The 21,682-nt window shown below is 44.8% G+C and overlaps 1 long non-coding RNA gene across 1 annotated transcript; it reads right to left on the bottom strand.

The window, feature by feature from the left end:
* Positions 1-102: 102 nt before the first annotated feature.
* LOC104657984 lies at positions 103-21,427 on the bottom strand. The gene is made up of 4 exons (XR_004056953.1): positions 21,281-21,427; positions 2,013-2,106; positions 728-780; positions 103-229 (listed from the first exon to the last, which is right to left on the bottom strand). It is a non-coding gene; the product is annotated as an uncharacterized LOC104657984 (long non-coding RNA).
* Between the last annotated feature and the right edge of the window lie 255 nt (positions 21,428-21,682).

Raw genomic sequence — 21,682 nt, 5'->3', positions numbered from 1 at the left:
TAGACGTCTCCCTGCTGGGGGGTCATTTCCAGCAACACCAGGATCTGGAAGGTCCAGTCTCCATTACGGATGAGGCTGGTGGACACGACCCCAGCTGTTTCCTCCTGTCCATTCAGGAACCATCGGACTTGAATGCTGCCTGGGTGGAAATCTGTCATGTGGCAGACAAGCAGGTTGTGGTGCTGCAGGGGCCCCTTCTTGGAGGGGGAGACGTTCAGCCTCGGATGGACTAGGAGTGGAGAAGTGGAAAAGTGGAATAGCATTTGAGATTATTATTTCTTAGACATGCTCATTATGGAACTGATTTCTAGATGTTGAAAATAGGAATGATGGTCGGGCACAGTGGCTCATGCCTGTAATCCCAGCACTTTGGGAGGCTGAGGCAAGTGGATCACCTGAGGCCGGGAGTTCGAGACCAGCCTAACCAACATGGAGAAACCCTGTCTCTACTAAAAATACAAAGTTAGCTGGGCATGGTGGTGCATGCCTGTAATCCCAGCTACTCAGGAGGCTGAGGCAGGACAATCGCTTGAACCCGGGAGGCGGAGGTTGCAGTGAGCTAAGATCGTACCATTGCACTCCAGCCTGGACAACAAGAGTGAAACTGTGTCTCAAAAAAAAAAAAAAAAAAAAAAAAAAAAAGGAATGATGTGATTAGGCCAGTGGATACGGGGAGTACTGAGAAATAGAAATAGTATTGAGAAGAATAGGAGGCACATAAACTTACCAGTTTGTAGCACATTTAAAAGAAATCTTGTCTATCAGCCACTGATTAACAGCCTTTGGACAAAGAATATTTAATCAGCAGTGACACTACCTTATCTTTTGAGTGCTCTATCCTGATGTAAAAGATGAAAAATTTGCTCAAATAATTTCTTGAAATTAATATATATATAAAAACAACATTCTCACGGTCTATTAATCCAATAACTATATTTCATAAATATACCAAGAAAATAAAGTGAGCTTGACATGACTTATTCTGCAAGTAAGCTATGGATTTTCGGGCCTTGCCTACACTCAAAATCCTCCTATTTACATAATATCCTGAGCCCCTACATGCTTAAATGGTAGAAATCCCATCCTTTTCCCTACGTTCCTCCTCTACACTGTGTTGTCACGTCCATTGAGGTTCTCACAGATAACCAGGTGCTGGCTGTGCCTTGGCACCTCTCTGTTTTGCCCCCTCTTTTTCTGCTGCTTACAGATCAATTTCCATACTACCACCTGCAGCTTTTCCTTTGGACCTCAGCTGCCAGTACCCTTTTCCTCCACAGAAGGCAGAAAAGGGCCAACTGCCCCTAGAGAACAGCCCAATTACAGGTATGTTCCAAATCAGAGCTTCTAGGTCCTTATTTACTCTGTTCTTGAGAACACAAATACCCTGACGTTGGCCTGTGCCAGGTAAATCAACAGTCTTGAACTAACCCATAACACTTACTTCCTATGGTATTTTTGCCTTGTGTCCAGGAGTATCCACATGCACAGCCTCTTCTCTCAATATGATTTTATTTCAGAAGCACTTGGCTCTCGCTCTACTTCAACCACCTCCATAAACTCAACATCCATCAGACTGGTCAACCCATGTCTGAATCCCAACTGTGGATTAAGTGGAACTTCTTCCCCATAGGTGTCCTGGGAAGCATGAAAATCATATGGGTGTCTGTTTTAAGGTCCCAGAACATTCCATGAGAAGCACTTTGCTCCATCTTCTTTGTCAGGAGCTGGTCAGCCTGGAGCACATCAGAGACCTCCAGGGGACGCTGGAGCTAAGGCTTGATACCCATTGGCCTCATTTCTGACCCAGTTCAGATATATTTCACCAAGGCAAGGATTCCTGTTTGTTCTAGTTGCCTTTGCTCAATTACTTCTAGATTTGGGTGGGCATCCACACTGGAATGGCCAGGACTTCTATCCTCCTCCTTCCTCCGTCTCCCCTACCCCTTTGTTTTTCTCTATTCTAATTCATGCCCTTATTGTGATTTTCCTGGACAATAGTAGTAGTTTCTTACCTCATCTCTCTGCCTCTGGTTCCTGCTCTCTCCAACTGACTTCACAGTCTTCCGAAAACAGATTTCCAGCCTTGTCATTTTCATTTGAAGATTTCTGAAGACTTTAAAAAATATTCAGTGTTCTGACACCTATCTGGCTACTGGGAATCACTTGGGAGCTGATTAAAAACATAGATCTCCAGACCTCCCCACCCAGGGAATCTGACTCTCTAGGCAGTGAGTTGGGGGGAATCTTTGCTTCACAGAGGATCTCAAGGAGTCTTCTGAGCAGCGAGGTTGGGGACCTGCTGGCCTAGAGTGTAGCAGGATGAGCCGCAGACAAAACCTTTCAGACACCGAGATGTAGAAGGAAGGGCTTTATTCAGCTGGGAGCATCGGCAAGCTACTGCCTTAAAATCCGAGCTCCCAGAGTGCACAGTTTCTGTCCCTTTTAAGGGCTCACAACACTAAAGATTTCACATGAAAGCATCATGATTGATTTGAGCAAGCAAGGGGTACGTGACAGGGGTTGCATACACTGGTGGTCAGAGAGAAACAAAACAGGGCCGGGAGGGAGTTTCACCACGTTCTTTTATACAATGCCTGGAATCTATGAATAATATCGGTCTCTAAGTTATGAATTGATTTTTAACTACTGGGTTTAGGCCAGGCAGGCCCAGGCCTTGTTTTGGACCTGGCACCGGGCTGCCTGTCTTTGGTTTTACTTCCTTGTTTTTTTTCTTAAAACAGGTACTGAGTATAAAACAATATAAAACAATACGAGAGGGTCTCTGTCTCTCCTCAATATGAGAGGGTCTCTGTCCTCAAGAGGAGAAACCCACACTCCTTAGACTGGCATCAGGGGGTCTCTGCAATCTGGCAGCTGATTACCATGAAAGAAAATGCTGCCACGTTGCTGATTTGGGCCTCTATGAAGTCTTAGTGACAGTTTTTGCAAATTGTATTACTTTTATTTGGACACCTCTCTCAACCAATTACCTCAGCAACTTTCCTAAACCCATGTCACTCCTCATCCTTACTCAATGTGTCCATCTTCTCCCTCTTATTGGATGATATTCCTTCCACTTTCCCAGGAACAGAGGAATCAATGGTATGACCTCCTGAGCCTCCTCCTGCTCCCCCTTCATTCTTTCCTCTCTCTCTAGGACAAAGGTCCTTGCTTAGTGCAAGGCTCACTAGTGCTTTTTGGTCTCCTTCACAGGATTTCCCTCTTGGCCAAATTAATACAGGGGTGGGTTATTAAAAGATTATTTTTAGGCAGCTAGAAAGGGTAAAAATTCTTGGTGGAATTTGCCTTTAATAAAAAGCAGCCCAAAACCATTTTTTTCTCTAACAGAAAGCAGCCTGAAAACTCAGGCATAGATATGCAAACTAGGAGCTTTTATATGTAAATGCAAGCAGCTGTAACTGGAAGCCAGGTAATTCAATATGGCATTCTCACTCTCTTTTCCTTCTATGTTTACAGGTGTCATGGCAGCCTCCAAGTTAAAGCACGTGTGCAGGTATCATGGGCGCCACCAGGTGGATGCTGTATTTGTATAATAAAAGACTAGGGTGGGAGGGCCAGTCTTTTTGCAGGTTATGTAAATGGCACACCTGGTCAAACCAATCCCCTGAGCCCTTTGTAAATCAATCACTGCCTCCTCAAGCCTTGTACAAAACCAATTGTGTTCCACTACAAACAGGAGACCCTCTCTTGGGCGACCTACTTTCTCAGCATTAGGAGGCTTTTTCTCTCACTCTTCTTTTCTATTAAACTTTCCGCTCCTAAACCCACTCCTTGTGTGTGTCCGTGTTGTGAATTCTTTTTTCGGCTATGGCAAAGAACCAGGGTATATACCCCAGACAATGGAGCTGTTTCATTTTGGGAGCTCATCCGGGATCCGAATCAGAATGGAAGATAGAAATATCGGAGCAGTGAGCATAGAGCAAACCTCAAATCTGTTCTTTAATTTCAAGACTTTCTTCATACCACTTTTCTTTCATGGATAACTTCACCATCGCATGAGGCTGGGAAAAGTCTTGGGGCAACTGAAAATTTCTGGCCAGGGTACACCCTGGTGTTACTCAAAGACTTCTGGAGTGAACCCAGCCTCCGACAGCCTGTCCAGGCATTGGTAATGGATCTCCAGCTGTTGCAAAATTTTCCTTTCTTTTCTATCTGTGCTCACTATGTCTCCTGTCCTCTCTGTGTGTGCAATTTGCGGAAAGTTTTACAGTTCAGGGAAACAGTCATGTTAGGGAAGATCGGCAAATGCCACCGGCAGTAACTCTTACTCTATCCTGTCTCTGGTGAGCACATAGTATTTCTAAGCCAACACCACCACCTAGAGGAAATAGAAATCCTCTTCATCAGGCACCCTGTCGGTGTTTTATCGTTAACACTGCAGCTTCCAAATTCTTTCTTTCCATACCACTAGAAAAGCCTCTTCTGTGAACGGGAAAGCTCTGTCTTCAACAATTAGGAGTAAAATGTCCTCTGCAGTGAAATTTTAGTTCTGATACTGTCCCATCGGCAGGAAAAACTGCCATTAGGTTCCCATGTTCATTTCTGTCTCCAGTTAGGACAGTACTTAATTAGCAAGGGGATTTTAGGTTCAGAAGTTAACCAGAGCCATTTTGCTAAGGGTAAATGTTTTAGCATGGTCCGTTATGGTAGGCAATCTAGCACATTGCCTCCATTAAAGGAGCCTACCCAAAGACAACACAGTCTCTCTGGAGATTTTTCGGGGAGCCAGGCAGATCACACAAATTTAAGATGTCAAAGGGGATCACATAAGGTGGTTAAGCTAAGGTTGTGTGGGTAAAGCATGATTAATCCCATCACTTAGCTTATCCAGTTCCATGGCTTGGAGGACCATGCATACAATCATGGGTGGCACATTTAATGCGTTGCCAGGACCCAGGAACCAAGGAGAGAATACAGTAGAGAGGACACTTCCACTGTCTTCCCCTCCACCATGGGTCATAATGAAAGAATGGGGACTGAAATGACACTTTTATCCTCACTTCTTTTTCTAGATGGGTGACAGACTAGCTTCAGCTTGCACCCCTCTGGAGTGCACTCTGAAACACTGGAACTCCTTTAACCTCAGGACTTTGAATAGAAAAGTGATTCATTTTCTTTTGCACAAGGGCATGGCATTTTTACGAAACCTTTGCAAGTGTTGTAAGATCAGCCTAGCTTTTTAAATAGGCATATCAGATAGGCCTATAGAAAAGAATCCCCCAGAATTAGAAAGGCAGTTTCCAAGGGAACTATCTGAGAATTCCCCTTATTTGGGGTCACCAATGTGGGGGAAATAAAGATAAATCAGACTGTTGCTGTGTCTATGTAGAAAAACGAAGACATAAGAAACTCCATTTTGATCTGTACTAAAAAAATTCTTCTGCCTTGAGATGCTGTTAATCTGTAACTCTAGCCCAAACCCTGTGCTCGCAGAAACATGTGCTGTATTGACTCAAGGTTTAATGGATTTAGGGCTGTGCAGGATATGCTTTGTTAAAAATGTGTTTGCAGGCAGTATGCTTGGTAAAAGTCATCTCCATTCTCCAGTCTTGAGTACCCAGGGACACAATGCACTGTGGAAGGTCGCAGGGACTTCTGCCCAAGAAAGCCTGGGTATTGTGCAAGGGTCCCACCAACTGAGACAGCCTGAGATATGGCCTCGTGGGAAGGGAAAGACCTGACCGTCCCCCAGCCCAACACCCGTAAAGCGTCTGTGCTGAGGAGGATTAGTGAAAGAGGAAGGCCCTCTTTGCAGTTGAGATAAGAGGAAGGCATCTGTCTCCTCCTCAATCCCTGGGAATGCAGTGTCTCAGTGTAAAACCCCATCGTACATTCTACTTACTGACATAGGAGAAAACTGCCTTATGTCTGGAGGTGAGACATGCTGGTGGCAATACTGCTCTTTACAGCATTGAGATGTTTGTGTAAAGTCAAACATCTGGCCTACGTGCACATCCAGGCACAGCACCTTTCCTTAAACTTATTTATGACACAGAGTCCTTTGCTTACATGTTTTCCTGCTGACCCTCTCCCCACCATTACCCTATAGTCCTGCCACATCCCCCTTCCTGAGATGGTAGAGATAGTGATCAATAAATACTGAGGGAACTCAGAGACAAGTGCTGGCGTGGGTCCTCCATATGCTGAGCGCTGGTCCCCTGGGCCCACTGTTCTTTCTCTGTACTTTGTCTCTGTGTCTTATTTCTTTTCTCAGTCTCTTGTCCCACCTGACCAGAAATACCCACAGGTATGGAGGGGCTGGTCCCCTTCAACCTCAAGCTCCCTTTTCATTACAGGACCTTAGGCAAACAAAGGAAGACTTATGCCAATTTTCTGACAACCCCAATAGGTAAATAGAAGCTTTCCAGAATTTAACTCAGGTGTTTCACCTCACATGGAAGGATGTTATGCTGCTCCTAAACCAAACTCTAACCACAGTTGAAAAGCAGGCAGATTTGCAGGCAGCAGATACTTTTGGAGATGAGCAATATGTCTCCTATAATACACCAAAAGGGAAGAAAAGAGATAGGGAAAGTGAAAAAATAGCAGAAACACCATTCCCAATAGGAAGGGAAGCAATTCCTCTTGACAACCCCAGCTGGGACCCCAATAGCTCTGCAAATGAATAGAAATGGAAGTGCTTTTAAATATGCATATTAGAGGGCCTGTGAAGAACTAAGGCCTGACCTCTTAATTCCTCTCAACTGTCTATGATAGACCAAAAGCCAGGTGGGAATCCTGCAGCTTTTATGGAAAGGCTGAGAGAGGCACCCGTAGAGCACACTTCCTTAGCCCCTGATTCAGTCAAGGGATGGCTCATTCTAAAGGACAAGTTTATTACACAGGCAGCTCTTGATATCAGAAGGAAACGGTAGAAGCAAGCTAGAGGACCGGATAGCGCCTTGGAAAACCTCCTGAGGGTGGTCACTTATAATAGGGACCAGGAGGAGGCCCCAAAAAAGAGAAAGGTCAGGAGAAAGACAGAGGCTCTAGTAGCAGCTTTGCAGGCTTGCAAAGTCCAGGAGCCCTGAGGTGCATCCGCTAGTTGCTATCAGTGTGGGAAGCCAGGGCATTTTAAAAAGGAGTGCCCAAACAGCAAGAGGAAGCCACCTCAACCTTGTCCAGCCTGTGGTGGAGACCACGGGAGATCAAACTGCCCCCGGAGACAGAGGTCACTGGGGTCAGAACCCGTCTCACAGATGGCCCAGCAGGAATCATGGGTCCTGGGGCTCAAACCCCAGCTCCAGTGGCTCAAACTGCCATTGCAGCACAGGAGCCTCCAGGTGATTCTGGAAATTGAAGGAAGGAAAGTAGACCTCCTTCTAAACAGTACAGCCAGCCTCTCTCTCTTTTCTCCTCTTTAATCCAGGCCTCTCTTCTTCCCATAGCATGATTGTAAGGGGTCTCAGGAAAAACTCTATTTCGATATTTTTCTCAGCCTCCTAATTGCATTTAGGAGGACCTATTGTTTACACATGCTTCCAAGCCATTGTCACTACGGCTCTACCAGTCAAAAAAACCTCCAAATTAACCTTAGGAAATAATTTAACTGTTTACACCCCACATAATGTAGCAGGATTACTGTCCTCTAGGGGAGCCTTTAGCTAACAAACAGCAGGTAAAGCAAGAATACATAAGGCCGGATAAGTAGTAGTCACTCTAAATAATCTCTCTCCCAGACACAAGCACTCAATTAACTGAACTAACAGCTCTTGCAAGAGCACTTAAATTAAGCAAGGGAAAGATAGCTACTGAGTTCTCCGTGTTCATGCTGCTATTTAAAAGGAAAGACATTCTCTTACCACTAAAGGATCTCCTAAAAAATATCACCAGGAAATTGACAGGTTATTATCCTCAGTTTTCCTTTCATGAAAAATAGCAGTAACGCATTATAGGGAACATCAAAAGGGAACCGATGAAGCAGCCAAAGGAAATAGGTTCGCTGACCAGGGAGCTAAACCGGGGCAAGGAAACCTCAAGGCATTAACACACTTCAAGCCCTTTTAATCTCAGAAGCCTCCATATGAGAATTGAAACCTCAGTATTCCCCTGCAGAAATAAAACAAGCCATTTCTCAAGGGTATCCCAGCCCTGAGGATGACAAACTCCGTTTACCAGCCTCCAGTCAATGGAAAGTCCTTAAAATCCGTCACCAAGCTTTTCATGTAAGAAAGGATAAAACGTATCAATGAGCTCAGAGATTGTTTCCAGGCAGAAAACCTCTAAGTTTAAAAATGTAACCTCTCTAGCTCACTTCCAACAGGAATTGGCACAACTAGCAAAAGGCCAACCCCAGGAAACTGGACCACCTTTACTTAGCCAGAAAATTTGGTATTAGTGAAAACTCCTCTCTCTCTCTCCTTCCCTAAGCCAAGCGGGAAGGGCCCTACCAGGTCTTCTTTCAACCCCCTCAGCAGGAAAAGTTACAGGTATCAACTTCTGAATTTATCGCACTCAAGTCAAAGCCGGAAAAGCTGAGGGAGCAACCTTTGACGGCCCAGAGGAACATCCTGAATATCAATGTGGAGAAATAGAAGGTCTTAAGCTGAAAATCATGAAAGGCAAGTAAATGAGTGCGGGCTACTCATCTTAGTGCCATTCGTACCTCAGCAGGTACTGTTTATCATTTCTACCTTTCCTCTCAGAATTCACTGTCCAGTATTAGAACTTGTTTTTAATGCATATTTGCAGGGAGATTTTAATTATACGTGGGACTGCATTTGTTACTTTGCAAATCCCCAAAGGGAAACATTAGATCGTGGCAAGTAAACTTTTAAACGGAAATTATTTACTACACCACTTTTGTGGGAATTATTACAGTCATGCTCTTATTTGCAATAGAACTATATACTGTGGCACTCACAATGTGGAATTCTGGTTGTAAAATTCTAATTGCTGTAATATTTGGCCTAATTATCATCTTTATGACAATTAATAATTGCAGGAAGGATTTGGTCAAGTTTGTTTTGCTTACAGCAGGAGTAATAGTCACAGACAAGAAGTAAGCATGGAAGTTTTACTAAGCTTGATAGGACTTTTTATTGAAGATTGGTAATATGGTGCACTCTAAGCTATGGAAAGAAGGTTAGAAAGAAAGATTTTATGTAAGAAACGATCTTGTATAGTAAATTCTTGTCCTAAAAGGAAATGACTGGTTGTTTAAAGGAACTGGTTGTTTAAAGGAAGGATATTTAGGGTAAGTCAGAAAGTTGAGTATGCTGTAAGAGGGTCTGTGAAAGTCATGAAAGAATTTAATAATTAAGGAATTTAATAATTAAAGGAAAGGAATTGCCAAGATTAGTACCAAAGTTATTTTAGCCACCCAATAACATATTTCTCCCAATCATATCATAAGTTATAAAGAATGGCCTAAACTTAAAACTATGTCCTAGTAGCAAGTCAAGGGGGAAATATATGTTTTTTGCAAACGAAATGTCACTTTTATGTTAACCTTTCTGATGATGTACAGCGACATCTAGTGGAGATAAGCCAATATTACAATCTATTGGTGTAACTAACAGGTATCAAAACTCTACTGTCATAGTTATGGTCTGTAGGACCCCTACTAATAGTGGTAATCTTAATACTCATATGGTAACCCTATATTTTAAACCTTCTTGTAAAATTTATCTCTTTTTGCCTAGAAGCAATCAAACTTCAAATGGTGCTGCAAACAAAGCCACACACGGACATGTCATTCTTCCAAGAAGCCTTAGATCAACCTCAGGAGAAGCCCCAACTGCAGCCCCCCAACACGACGCCCCTTTTCAGCAGGAGGCAGCCAGAAAGAATCGTCATCCAATACCCCCTAACAGCAGTTATGGTTACGTCCCCTGAGGGAGGAAATAATACAGGAGTTATTAAGAAATTATTTTTAGGCAACTAGAAAGGGTAAAAGTTCTCAATGGAATTTTCCTTTAATAAAAAGCAGCCCCAAACCATTTCTTCTCTAATAGAAAGCAGCCTGAAAACTCAGGGATAGATATGCAGACTTGAAGCTTTTACATGTAAATGCTGGCAGCTGTACCTGGAAGTCAGGTACATCCAATATAGCGGTTCCCACTCGCTTTTCCTTGTCACCACGTTTACGGGTGTCATGGCAGCTTCCAGGTAAAACCACATGTACAGGTATCATGTCCACCACCAGTTGGAGGCTGCATTTGAATAATAAAAGACTAGGGTAGGAGAGTCAGTCTTTTCGTGGGCTACGTAAGTGACACAACTGGTCAAACCAATCCCCTGAGCCCTTTGTAAATCAATCACCGCTTCCTCAAGCCTCTGTACAAAACGATTGCATTCCGTCACAAACCGCAGACCCTCTTTTGGGCAACCCGCTTTCTCAGCATGAGGAAGGATTTTCTCTCTTCTTTTCTATTAAACTTTACACTCCCAAACCCACACCTCATGTGTGTCTGTGTCGTGAATTTTCTCTGCCATGACAAAAAACCAGGGTATATACCCCAGACAATGGAGCTGTCTCAAAATCACAATGTCCAGTTCCCAGGATCCAGTCCTATGCTCCTCCCGCTGGGTTCCCTCTCCCTGGGTGGTCTCATGTAGCCCAGGCCCCACCCCGGCCGCAAACTCTTTTCTCTACCTGCGCATCAGACCATCCATCTGCCCCTCAAGCATCTCAAACCCAGGGGTCTCCCTGCAGGTTTCTTCTCTGTGTGGCCTGCCTGTGCCATCTCCACCTCCATCTCCACACCACACCCCTGCACGCTGTCCTGTGACCTTTCCCCTCACCCCACATGTAGTCAGCTGCCAGGCCTTCTGAAGTCCCAGGAGTCTCTCTCCCTCCATCCTCCTCACTCCATGCTCAGCCCAGTCTCTGGGCTCACCCTCCTGACAAACTCCGGTTGGGCTCCTCCCATCAATTCCCAGCCTAAAGTCCCCTTCCCTCCTGGCACTAAGGTCCCTTAGCCCGGCCCGGCTGCCTCTACTCCCTGGGCCCGGCCCCCACGGCTGTCCCAGGAGCTCTGGTCCACAGCCCTCACCTCGGCGCTGCCGGATGAGTGGCTCCATCAGCTCGTATTTGTGTCTGCACACCTTGTCCACCTCGGCTCGCTTCCGTTCCATAAAGTCCTTCTGTCTGTTCAAGTACTCGCCCGTGGGCCGCCCCAGCTCCATCACTGATAGAAACTCCCCCACTGCGCTGTCAAAATGCATGTATTCCTCCCAGTTGTAGATGAGCCCCTCCACAAAGTGCTGAGTCCTACTGAACGGGTAGCATTCCTGCTGTTCCTGGTACATGGAATTCTCTGTGAAGAGGGTGGAGAGATGGGGGTGGTGCCACCCCCAACAACACCCCCTCCTCAATATTAGCTATTTCTTCAAATTTTTCCACTCAGGGCTGGATTTAAATATACGATTTTTCCTACTACCGAGTTCTGTGGTCCCAGGCAGGTCACAGACCCTCTCCAGGCCTCAGTTTTCTCACCATGCAGCGAGAGGATTTGCTGAAAAGAATGAGACTCACTGCTCAGGGTGGCTGAGTGATCATTAGGGAGAGGCGCATGCTGAAGGGAAAGCACCCCCTTCTGCTGGCGGCTGGGGGAGGAGGGGGAAATATGTGAAGTCTCAGGGAGGAGCAGAATCTCATCACGGGGAGGGTCCCTCAGGCAGAGAAACAGAAGGCATAGGAGAAGCTGGGGGCCTGGAGGCCGGAGCTGCTCCCCCTACCCAACTTCCTGCCTGACATTTCCATCCTGATGTCAGTCGTGGCTCAAATGCCACCTCCTCCAGGAAGCCCTCCCTTCCTTCTTTCCCTTTCTACAGCTAGGTGCTCTCTTCTCTCTGTCAGTTTCTTGAGAATACCTCAACTTGCTCTTGCTGTTCTGCATGCTGGAAATGTAGAAATGCATTTCCATGCATTTCCTTTCCTTTTCTTCCTTCCTTCCTTCCTTCCTCTCTCTCTCTTTCTCCTTCTCACTTTCTCTCTTTCTTTCTTTCTTCTTTCTTCGGAGCATCCCTTCCTTCCTTCCTTCCTTCCTTCCTTCCTTCCTTCCTTCCTTCCTTCCTTCCTTCCTTCCTTCCTTCCTTCCTCCCTCCCTCCCTCCCTCCCTCCCTCCCTTCCTTCCTTCCCTTCCTCCCTCCCTCTCTCTCTCTTTCCTTCCTTCTCTCTTTCTCTCTTTCTTTCTCTCTCTCTCTCTTTCTTTCGACGGAGTTTCACTCTGTCGCCCAGGCTGGAGCCCAGTGATGCAATCTCGGCTCACTGCAACCTCTGCCTCCCGGGTTCAAGCAGTTTTCCTGCTTCAGCCTCCTGAGTAGCTGGGGTTACAGGCGTGAGCCACCATGCCCAGATAATTTTTGTATCTTTAGTAGAGACGGGGTTTCACCATGTTGGCCAGGCTGGTCTCGAACTCCTGACCTCGAGATCTGCTCACCTCGGCCGCCCAAAGTGCTGAGATTACAGGCGTGAGACACCGCACCCGGCCAGAAATGCATTTCTTAAAACTTCTTCAAGTTTGCCATAAGACAATGTAGCTTGAAAGTTAATTTTCACTTTTCAAACATGGCTGTAGAAAGACTTGATCTCAAAATACCTGGAAAATATCTTAATTGATGAAAATCACCAGAACAACCAGAATATTAAGTGGCTGGACTCCTCTAGGTTTAGAAGCATTGATGGTGTCATTTTTACATAAAGAAGTGTGGCAGACTTTTCTACCTGTGGTTCTTCCTAGGGAGCACCATGGGCAGTGTCTGGCAGGTGCATGTGTGTACAGAAGTAGCAATGACCCAGCACATGTCTGCTTGCTTCTGTCTGAGCCTCTTCAGACCTGATCTGTTCCTGGTCACAGTGGAGAAATTAAGGTGCCGTGATTTGCACACAGAAAATTAAGATTTGTTTTGGACACCTGTTTCTTGTTCTACAAATTTACAACTCATGTTTGTTAACTCACCCCTCACAGAAGTTGCACAGCTGGTGGCAGAGGACAGTGGAGAAGGGGTGGGGCTGGTCTCAGGGCCACCATACACTCGGCCTGTAGTTTCCAGTGTCATCTCTAAGGCAAGATCCCAGGACTTCAGATATCCTAACCTGCTTCTTCTCCCGATGCCTTGGCCTCCTGCCCCCTAAACACCCATGCCCATCGCCCGTAGCCCCTTTAGTCCATCCCTCCCTATTCAACTGCCCCACTCTGAGTGTGTATCCTCTCATTTTAATTTGTTAGTCTTTGTTTCTCTTCCTCATTCACCAATAAGAGGACATGTTTTAGTCAAGAGTAAGAATTTCAAAACTTTCCTTTGCAACATTTAACTTTTTAAATAGAATTTTACCTGCAAAGCAGACATAAGTGATGAGTGTATGGTGGAATTTGAAACCTTCATTTTTTTTTTTTTTTTTTTTTGTATATGGGAAACTTTATCCTGTTTGTGGAACCCTTGACAACTGAGTTACCCACAGCACAATTTGAAAACCAATGATCTGAGTGAATTCATCTGTCACTCAGAATAGGGTATATTAAAATATAATTACCGAAAGATATAAGGGAGGCCACAAGGGTAAGAAAAGGAACACGTCCCAGGTAGGGGTCCAGTTCTTGCACTACGACTGATTACTAAGTTATCTTGGGCAAGAAACAACCTTCTAACAACTCTCAAATTCTTGAAAGGCAAAATAGTAATAACACTATTTACCTAGTAAAATTGCTGTGAGAACCAAATGAGCTCACATATGTAAAATACATAGTATTGTATGTGTCACTGTTCAATCCATGTTAGTTAGTTCCCTTCCTCTTTTCACTGTGTGACCTGTTTGAATAGGAGCAAAATTCTAAATAAATGCATATGAAAAAGGAACTGGATCAGCTTATGAGCTACTGGAAAACCCCAGGAAGACTTTCCATGGGCACCAGACCTTAATGGTTGAAAAGTGTTGGCTGTTTGCTGACTGGATCTTCCCACCTCTCTTCTGTGCTAGTGATTTTATTTGAGGACTTAGATTAACAGAAGAGTAAGTACCCAAAGACTCAAATGCACAATGAGCTTCTGCAAGTGCCAGCTGGTGTGACAGGAGGACTCGGGAGTGTGGCCCTAATGCCTGGGGTAGTGGGTGGGGTGAGGTAAGAAACTCAGCTGTAAAAAACCCATTTTAAAGCCTGTCAGAGACAAAAGAGTGTTGCCTCCAGGAGTCTGGTTTTTCCACCTGCTGTGTCATCTCCTGCTCCCTAGGTGGTGTCTCAGCCAAGCTTTTCTCCTCCCTCCCCTCCCTCACTTTAAGCTACAGCCTGGCTCCTTGTGCCTTTCCTCTTGTGCTCTGTTTGAGGATGGAGATGTGTGTGGAGTTGGAAGAGCATGCGGGGAATTGTGGAAATGGCCCTGCCCACTCTACCCACTCCCTATGGCTCCAGCTCTCCCTCCAGCAGGTTTTGATTGAACATTCATTCTACGCAGGGAGCTCTGGTAACACACCCTCAGTCCCCGTCACATGGCTCTCCTGCCTCATCTCATTCATCCACCAAACTCAACCTAGCCTTGGTCCCTCTCCCTGTTCACTGCGCAGCATCACATGCCCCCTTCTGCTCTCTGCTCCCCCATCTCTGGGTTTCCTTGGTGGCTCACAACACTGCCCCTCATCCCACACAACAGCTCTGCCTATGGGATTGTGGTGCCGCATCCCTCACCTCCTGCTGGACACTGTTCAGTGTCACCAGTGCTGCTCCAGCCTCCTCTTTCCCCAGCCTCACCCCTCTCCAGTTCCCAGGGCTGAATCATCCTGCTGGTTAGTTCTCAGCACCCCTCTGTGACTACAAGTGCAGGTTCTCCTCCCCTTCCCAGACAATGAACCTGAGGTAATAGGTGAGGGGCTTTGGGGTTTGAGGGGCTGTCCTCAGGAGATTCAAATACTGTTACCCTGGAAAATGAGGAGGTGACAAGAGGACAGTACTTTCTAGGTGTGTCCTAGGTGGGTGTGGAGGAGTCTAAAAGGAAGGATCTATGCAGGTAACGTGGAAGTCAGGGGAAAAGTAAGGCACAGCCTTTCCTCTTATGGTATTGGTGTAAATTTGCTCTAGAAAGTTAAGAGCATTCTAGGGGATTGTGGCAAGATGGCTGAATAAGAACAGCTCTGGTCTGCAGCTCCCAGTGAGATCAATGCAGAAGGCGGGTGATTTCTGCATTTCCAACTGAGGTACACGGCTAATCTCACTGGGACTGGTTAGACAGTGGGTGCAGTGCAAAGAGGGAAGGACAAAGCAGGGTGGGGCATTGCCTAATCCAGGGAAGCGTAAGGGGTTGGGGAACTCCCTCCCCTAGCCAAGGGAAGCCCTGAGGGACTGTGCGGTGAGGAATGGTGCACCAGCTCATATACTACACTTTTCCCATGGTACTCACAACCCGCAGACCAGAAGATTCCCTCGGGTGCCTATGCCACCAGGGGCCTGGGTTTGAAGCACAATACTGGGTGGCCGTTTGGGCAGACACTGAGCTAGCTGCAGGAATTTTTTTCATGCCCCAGTGGCACTTGGAATGCCAGCGAGACAGAACTATTCACTCCCTTGGAAAGATGGCTGAAGCCAGGAAGCCAAGTGGTCTAGCTCAGAGGTTCACACGCCCACAGAGCCCAGCAAGTTAAGATCCACTGGCTTGAAATTCTTGCTGCTAGCATAGCAATCTGAAGTCAACCTGGATGCTCGAGCTTGGTTGGGGGAGGGGTGTCCGCCATTATTGAGACTTGAGCAGGCAGTTTTCCCCTCACAGTGCCGCTGAGAAGTTCAAACTGGGTGGAGCCCACTGCAGCTCAGCAAAGGCCCTGTAGCCAGACTGCCTCTCTAGATTCCTCCTGTCTGGACAGGGCATCTCTAAAAGAAAGGCAGCAGACCCAGTCAGGGGCTTATAGATCAAACTCCCATCTCCTTGGGACAGAGCAACTGGGGGAAGGGGCTGCTGTGGGCGCAGCTTCAGCCGACTTAAATATTCCTGCCTGCCAGCTCTGAAGAAAGCAGCAGATCTCCCAACACAGCACTCGAGCTCTGCTAAGGGACAGACTGCCTCCTGAAGCAGGTCCCTGACCCCTGTGCCTCCTGACTGAGACACACCTCCCAGCAGGGGTCAACAGACACCTCATACAGGAGAGCTCCGGATGGCATCTGGTGGGTGCCCCTCTGGGACGAAGCTTCCAGAGGAAGGAACAGGCAGCACTCTTTGCTGTTCTGCAGCCTCTGCTTGTGATACTGGCAAACAGGGTCTGGAATGGACCTCCAGCAAACTCCAGCAGACCTGCAGCAGAGGGACCTGTTGGAAGGAAAACTAACAAACAGAAAGGGATAGCATCAACATCAACCAAAAAGATGTCCACGCAGAAAATCCATCCAAAGCTCACCACCATGAAAGAACAAAGGTAGATAAATCCACAAAGATGAGGAAAAACCAGGGCAAAAAGCCTGAAAATTCCAAAAACCGGAATGCCTCTTCTCCTCCAAAGGAACACAATTCCTCACCAGTAAGGGAACAAAACTGGATGGAGAATGAGTTTGACATATTGACAGAAACAGACTTCAGAAGGTGGGTAATAATAAACTGCTCCAAGCTAAAGGAGCATGTTCTAACCCAATGCAAGGAAGCTAAGAACCTTGAAAAAAGGTTACGGGAATTGCTAACTAGAATAACCAGTTTAGAGAAGAACATAAATGACCTGATGGTGCTGAAAAACCCAGCACAAGAACTTTGTGAAGCATACACAATTATCAATAGCCGAATCGATCAAGCAGAAGAAAGGGTATCAGTAATTAAAGATCAACTTAATGAAATAAAGCCTGAAGACAAGATTAGAGAAAAAACAATGAAAAGAAATAAACAAAACCTCCAAGAGCAAGTTCTCAGAGACCTCCAAAGATGCTTAGACTCTCACGCAGTGATAGTGGGAGACCTTAACACCCCACTGTCAATATTAGACAGATCAACGAGACAGAAAATTAACAAGGATATTCAGGACTTGAACTCAGCTCTTTACCAAGCGGACCTGATAGACATCTACTGAACTCTGCACCCCAAATCGACAGAATATACATTCTTCTCAGCACCACATCACACTTATTCTAAAACTGACCACATAATTGGAAGTAAAACATTCCTCAGAAAATGCAAAAGAACAGAAATCATAACAGTCTCTCAGACCACAGTACAATCAAATTAGAACTCAGGATTAAGAAACTCACTCAAAACTGCACAACTACATGGAAACTGAACAACCTGCTCCTGAATGATTCCTGGGTGAATAACGAAATTAAGGCAGAAATAAAGAAGTTATTTGAAACCAGAGAGAACATAGACACAACGTACCAGAATCTCTGGGACACAGTCACAGCAGTGTTTAGAGAGAAATATACAGCACTAAATACCCACAAGAGAAAGCAGGAATGATATGAAATTGACACCCTAATGCCACAATTAAAAGAGCTAGAGAAGCAAGAGCAAACAAATTCAAAAGTTAGCAGAAGAGAAGAAATAACTAAGATCAGAGCAGAACTGAAAGAGATAGAGACATGAAAGACCCTTGAAAAAAAAAATCAGTGAATCCAGGAGCTGGTTTTTTGAAAAGATCAACCAAATAGATAGACCGCTAGCCAGATTAATAAAGAAAAAAAGAGAGAAGAATCAAATAGACACAATAAAAAAATGATAAAGGGGATATCACCACTGACCCCACAGAAATACAAATTACCATCAGAAAATACTATAAACAACTCTACTCAAATAAACTAGAAAATCTAGAAGAAATGGATAAATTCCTGGACACCTACACTCTCTCAAGACTAAATCAGGAAGAAGTCAAATCCCTGAATAGACCAATAACAAGTTCTGAAATTGAGGCAGTAATTAATAGCCTACCAATGGAAAAAAAAAAAAAAAATCCCAGGACCAGACGGATTCACAGCCAAATTCTACCAGAGGTAGAAAGAGGAACTGGTACCATTCCTTCTGAAACTATTCCAATAGAAGAGAAACAATAGAAGAATAGGGACTCCTCCCTCACTCATTTTACGAGGCCAGCGTCGTCTTGATACCAATACCTGGCAGAGACACAACAAAAAAGGAAAATTTCAGGCCACTATCCCTGATAAACTTCCATGCGAAAATCCTCAGTAAAATACTGGCAAATCGAATCCAGCAGCACATCAAAAAGCTTATCCACCACGATCAAGTCAGCTTCATCCCTGGGATGTAAGGTTGGTTCAACCTATGCAAATCAATAAGCATAATCCATCACATAAACAGACTCAATGACAAAAACCACATTATATATCAATAGATGAAGAAAAGGCTTTTTGATAACATTCAACACCCCTTCATGCTAAAAACTCTCAATAAACTAGGTATTGATGGAAAGTATCTCAAAATAATAAGAGCTATTTATGACAAACCCACAGTTAACATCATTCTGAATGGGCAAAAGCTGGAAGCATTCCCTTTGAAAACCAGCGCAAGACAAGGATGTCCTCTCTCACCACTCCTATTCAACATAGTATTGGAAGTTCTGACCAGGGCAATCAGGCAAGAGAAGGAAATAAAGGGTATTCAAATAGGAAGAGAGGAAGTCAAACTGTCTCCATTTGCAGATGACCTGATTGTATATTTAGAAAACCCCATCATCTCAGCCCAAAATCTCCTTAAGCTGATAAGCAACTTCAGCAAAGTCTCAGGATACAAAATCAATGTGCAGAAATCACCAGCATTCCTATACACCAATAACAGACAAACAGAGAGCCAAATCATGAGTGAACTCCCATTCACAATTGCTGCAAAGAGAATACAATACCTAAGAATACAACTTACAAGGGATGTGAAGGACCTCTTCAAGGAGAACGACAAACAACTGCTCAAGGAAATAAGAGAGGACACAAACAAGTGGAAAAACATTCCATGCTCATGGATAGGAAGAATCAATATCGTGAAAATGGCCATACACCAAAAGTAATTTATAGATTCAGTGCTATCCCCATCAAGCTACCATTGACTTTCTTCACAGAATTAGAAACAACTACTTTAAATTTCATATGGAACTAAAAAAGAGCCCGTATAGCCAAGACAATCCTAAGCAAAAAGAACAAACCTGGAGGCATCATGCTGCCTGACTTCAAACTGTACTACAAGGCTACAATAACCAAAACAGCATGGTACTGGTACCAAAACAGAGATATAGACCAATGGAACAGAACAGAGGCCTCAGAAATAACACCACACATCTACGACCATCTGATCTTTGACAAACCTGACAAAAAAGCAATGGGGAAAAGATTTCCTATTTAATAAGTGGTGCTGGGAAAACTGGCTAGCCATATGCAGAAAACTGAAACTGGACCCCTTCTTTACACTTTATACACAAATTAACTCAAGATAGATTAAAGACTTAAACATAAGACGTAAAACCATAGAAACCCTAGAAGAAAACCTAGGCAATAACATTCAGGACATAGGCATGGGCAAAAAAGACTTCATGACTAAAACGCCAAAAGCAATGGCAACAAAAGTCAAAATTGACAAATGTGACCTAACTAAACTAAAGAGCTCCTGCACAGCAAAAGAAACTATTATCAGCATGAACAGGCAACCTACAGAATGGGAGAAAATTTTTGCAATTTACCTATCTGACAAAGGGCGAATATCCAGAATCTACAAAGAACTTAAACAAATTTATGAGAAAAAAACAAACAACTCCATCAAAAAGTGGGTGAAGGATATGAGCAGACACTTCTCAAAAGAAGACATTTATGTGGCCAACAAACATGAAAAAAAGCTCATCATCACTGGTCATTAGCAAAATGCAAATCAAAACCACAACGAGATACCATCTCATGCCAGTTAGAATGGCAATCATTAAAAAGTCAGGAAGCAACAGATGCTGGAGAGGATGTGGAGAAATAGGAACACTTTTACACTGTTGGTGGGAGTGTAAACTAGTTTAACCATTGTGGAAGACAGTGTGGTGATTCCTAAAGGATCTGGAACCAGAAATACCATTTAACCCAGCAATCCCATTACTTGGCATATACCCAAAGGATTATAAATTACTCTACTATAAAGACACATGCACATGTGTGTTTATTGCAGCACTGTTCACAATAGCAAAGACTTGGAACCAAGCCAAATGCCCATCAATGATAGACTAGATAAAGAAAATGTGGCACATATATACCATGGAATACTATGCAGTCATAAAAAAGGATGAGTTTATGTCCTTTGCAGGTACTTGGATGAAGCTGGAAACCATCATTCTCAGCAAACTAGCAAAAGAACAGAAAACCAAACACTGCGTGTTCTTACTCATAAGCGGGAGCTGAACAATGAGAACACATGGACACAGGAAGGGGACCATCACACACCAGGGCCTGTCGGGGTGTTGGGGGCTAGGGGAGGGATAGCATTAGGAGAAATACCTAATGTAGATGACAGGTTGATGGGTGCAGCAAACCACCATAGCACGAGTATACCTATGTAACAACCCTGAATGTTCTGCACATGTATCCCAGAACTTAAAGTATAATAATAATAATTAATGAATAAAAAAGAAATAAAAGAGCATTCTAGTGAATTACAGAAGCCACGATATTATACTAGCTACAGGGAGGCAGCAGGAGGCAGAGGTTTTTCCCTTTGTTACTGCTTCCTTGGCTGTCATTGAATCCCTATTACACACCCACACATCCTCATCTCATTCTCCCTACCAGTCTCAACTCACCCTAATACTCTAACCAAGTTCTGGGGAGGCCGGGAGAAGTACCTTTAATGAGAATGCCTTCAGGGGCTACAACCTGTCTCCCTCTCATCTTGCCTTCATTGTTCAAGGAGCGTGGGCTCCTGCTCCACCCTGGGGAATGAGAGGCATTCTCTGTGAGCACTGCATCGTCAATTATCCTTGGAGGCTGGACACCCCAGCTAAGGGCTCTGCCTGAGTCTCCTCAAGGTTGGATGCAGATGTGAGCACATCCAGGAGCCTACACTTGCCCACCTCTCTCTCTGCAGACCTTGTCTGTCCAAAGTTATCCTGGACCTCTTGACCCAATTTCCCTGTAGACAAACATCCTGACTCCTGGGCACCTCTCTCTATTCACTGTGCCCATGTCCATGGAGAGAATAAAGCTGCCAGATAGCAACCTATCCTATATGGGGTGAGTTTGATTCTCTAGCTGTGAAGGAAGGACACTGGGCTGTGGCAGGAGCCCCCACAACCTGTCTCAGATTCTGGATCATAAACAGGAAGTTCCCTAGGAATTGTTCCCTGAGCCAGACCTTCCGGGAATGGCAGCTCTGCTCTTACCTGGAGTGGCCCTGCCCTGGACCACAGGTTTGAGCAGTACCATCAGTAACGCCATCAGACCCACTGTCCAGGGGGCACCTGGGACCTGCAGGACCATCAGGGAGTTGGAAAAGGATGGCAGAATGAAGAGAGTTGCAGTCAGGAAAAGAAGGACTCACTAAAGATAGTTCTCTTGTGATTTATCAGACCATGAACCAAAGTAGTCTCCTGTGACTCTGGGATTGGAAAGACTCTGAGTAAAGAACCAATGGGCACTGAGCTTTGTATGAGTCATCACTCACTGGGCAGAAGATTAGTGTGAAAAGTCTCACAATATAAAGCAGGTGATGCACTTAAGATGACAGATGGAGAACAATGATACCCATTTTAACCATTTGGATACGTCATGAGGTTTCAAGAGAT

Source organism: Rhinopithecus roxellana, chromosome 4 (genome assembly GCF_007565055.1).
Source record: "Rhinopithecus roxellana isolate Shanxi Qingling chromosome 4, ASM756505v1, whole genome shotgun sequence".
Lineage (NCBI taxonomy): Eukaryota > Metazoa > Chordata > Mammalia > Primates > Cercopithecidae > Rhinopithecus > Rhinopithecus roxellana.
The sequence above is the reverse complement of the archived record's forward strand: the minus strand, read 5'-3'. Positions and strand labels throughout refer to the sequence as shown.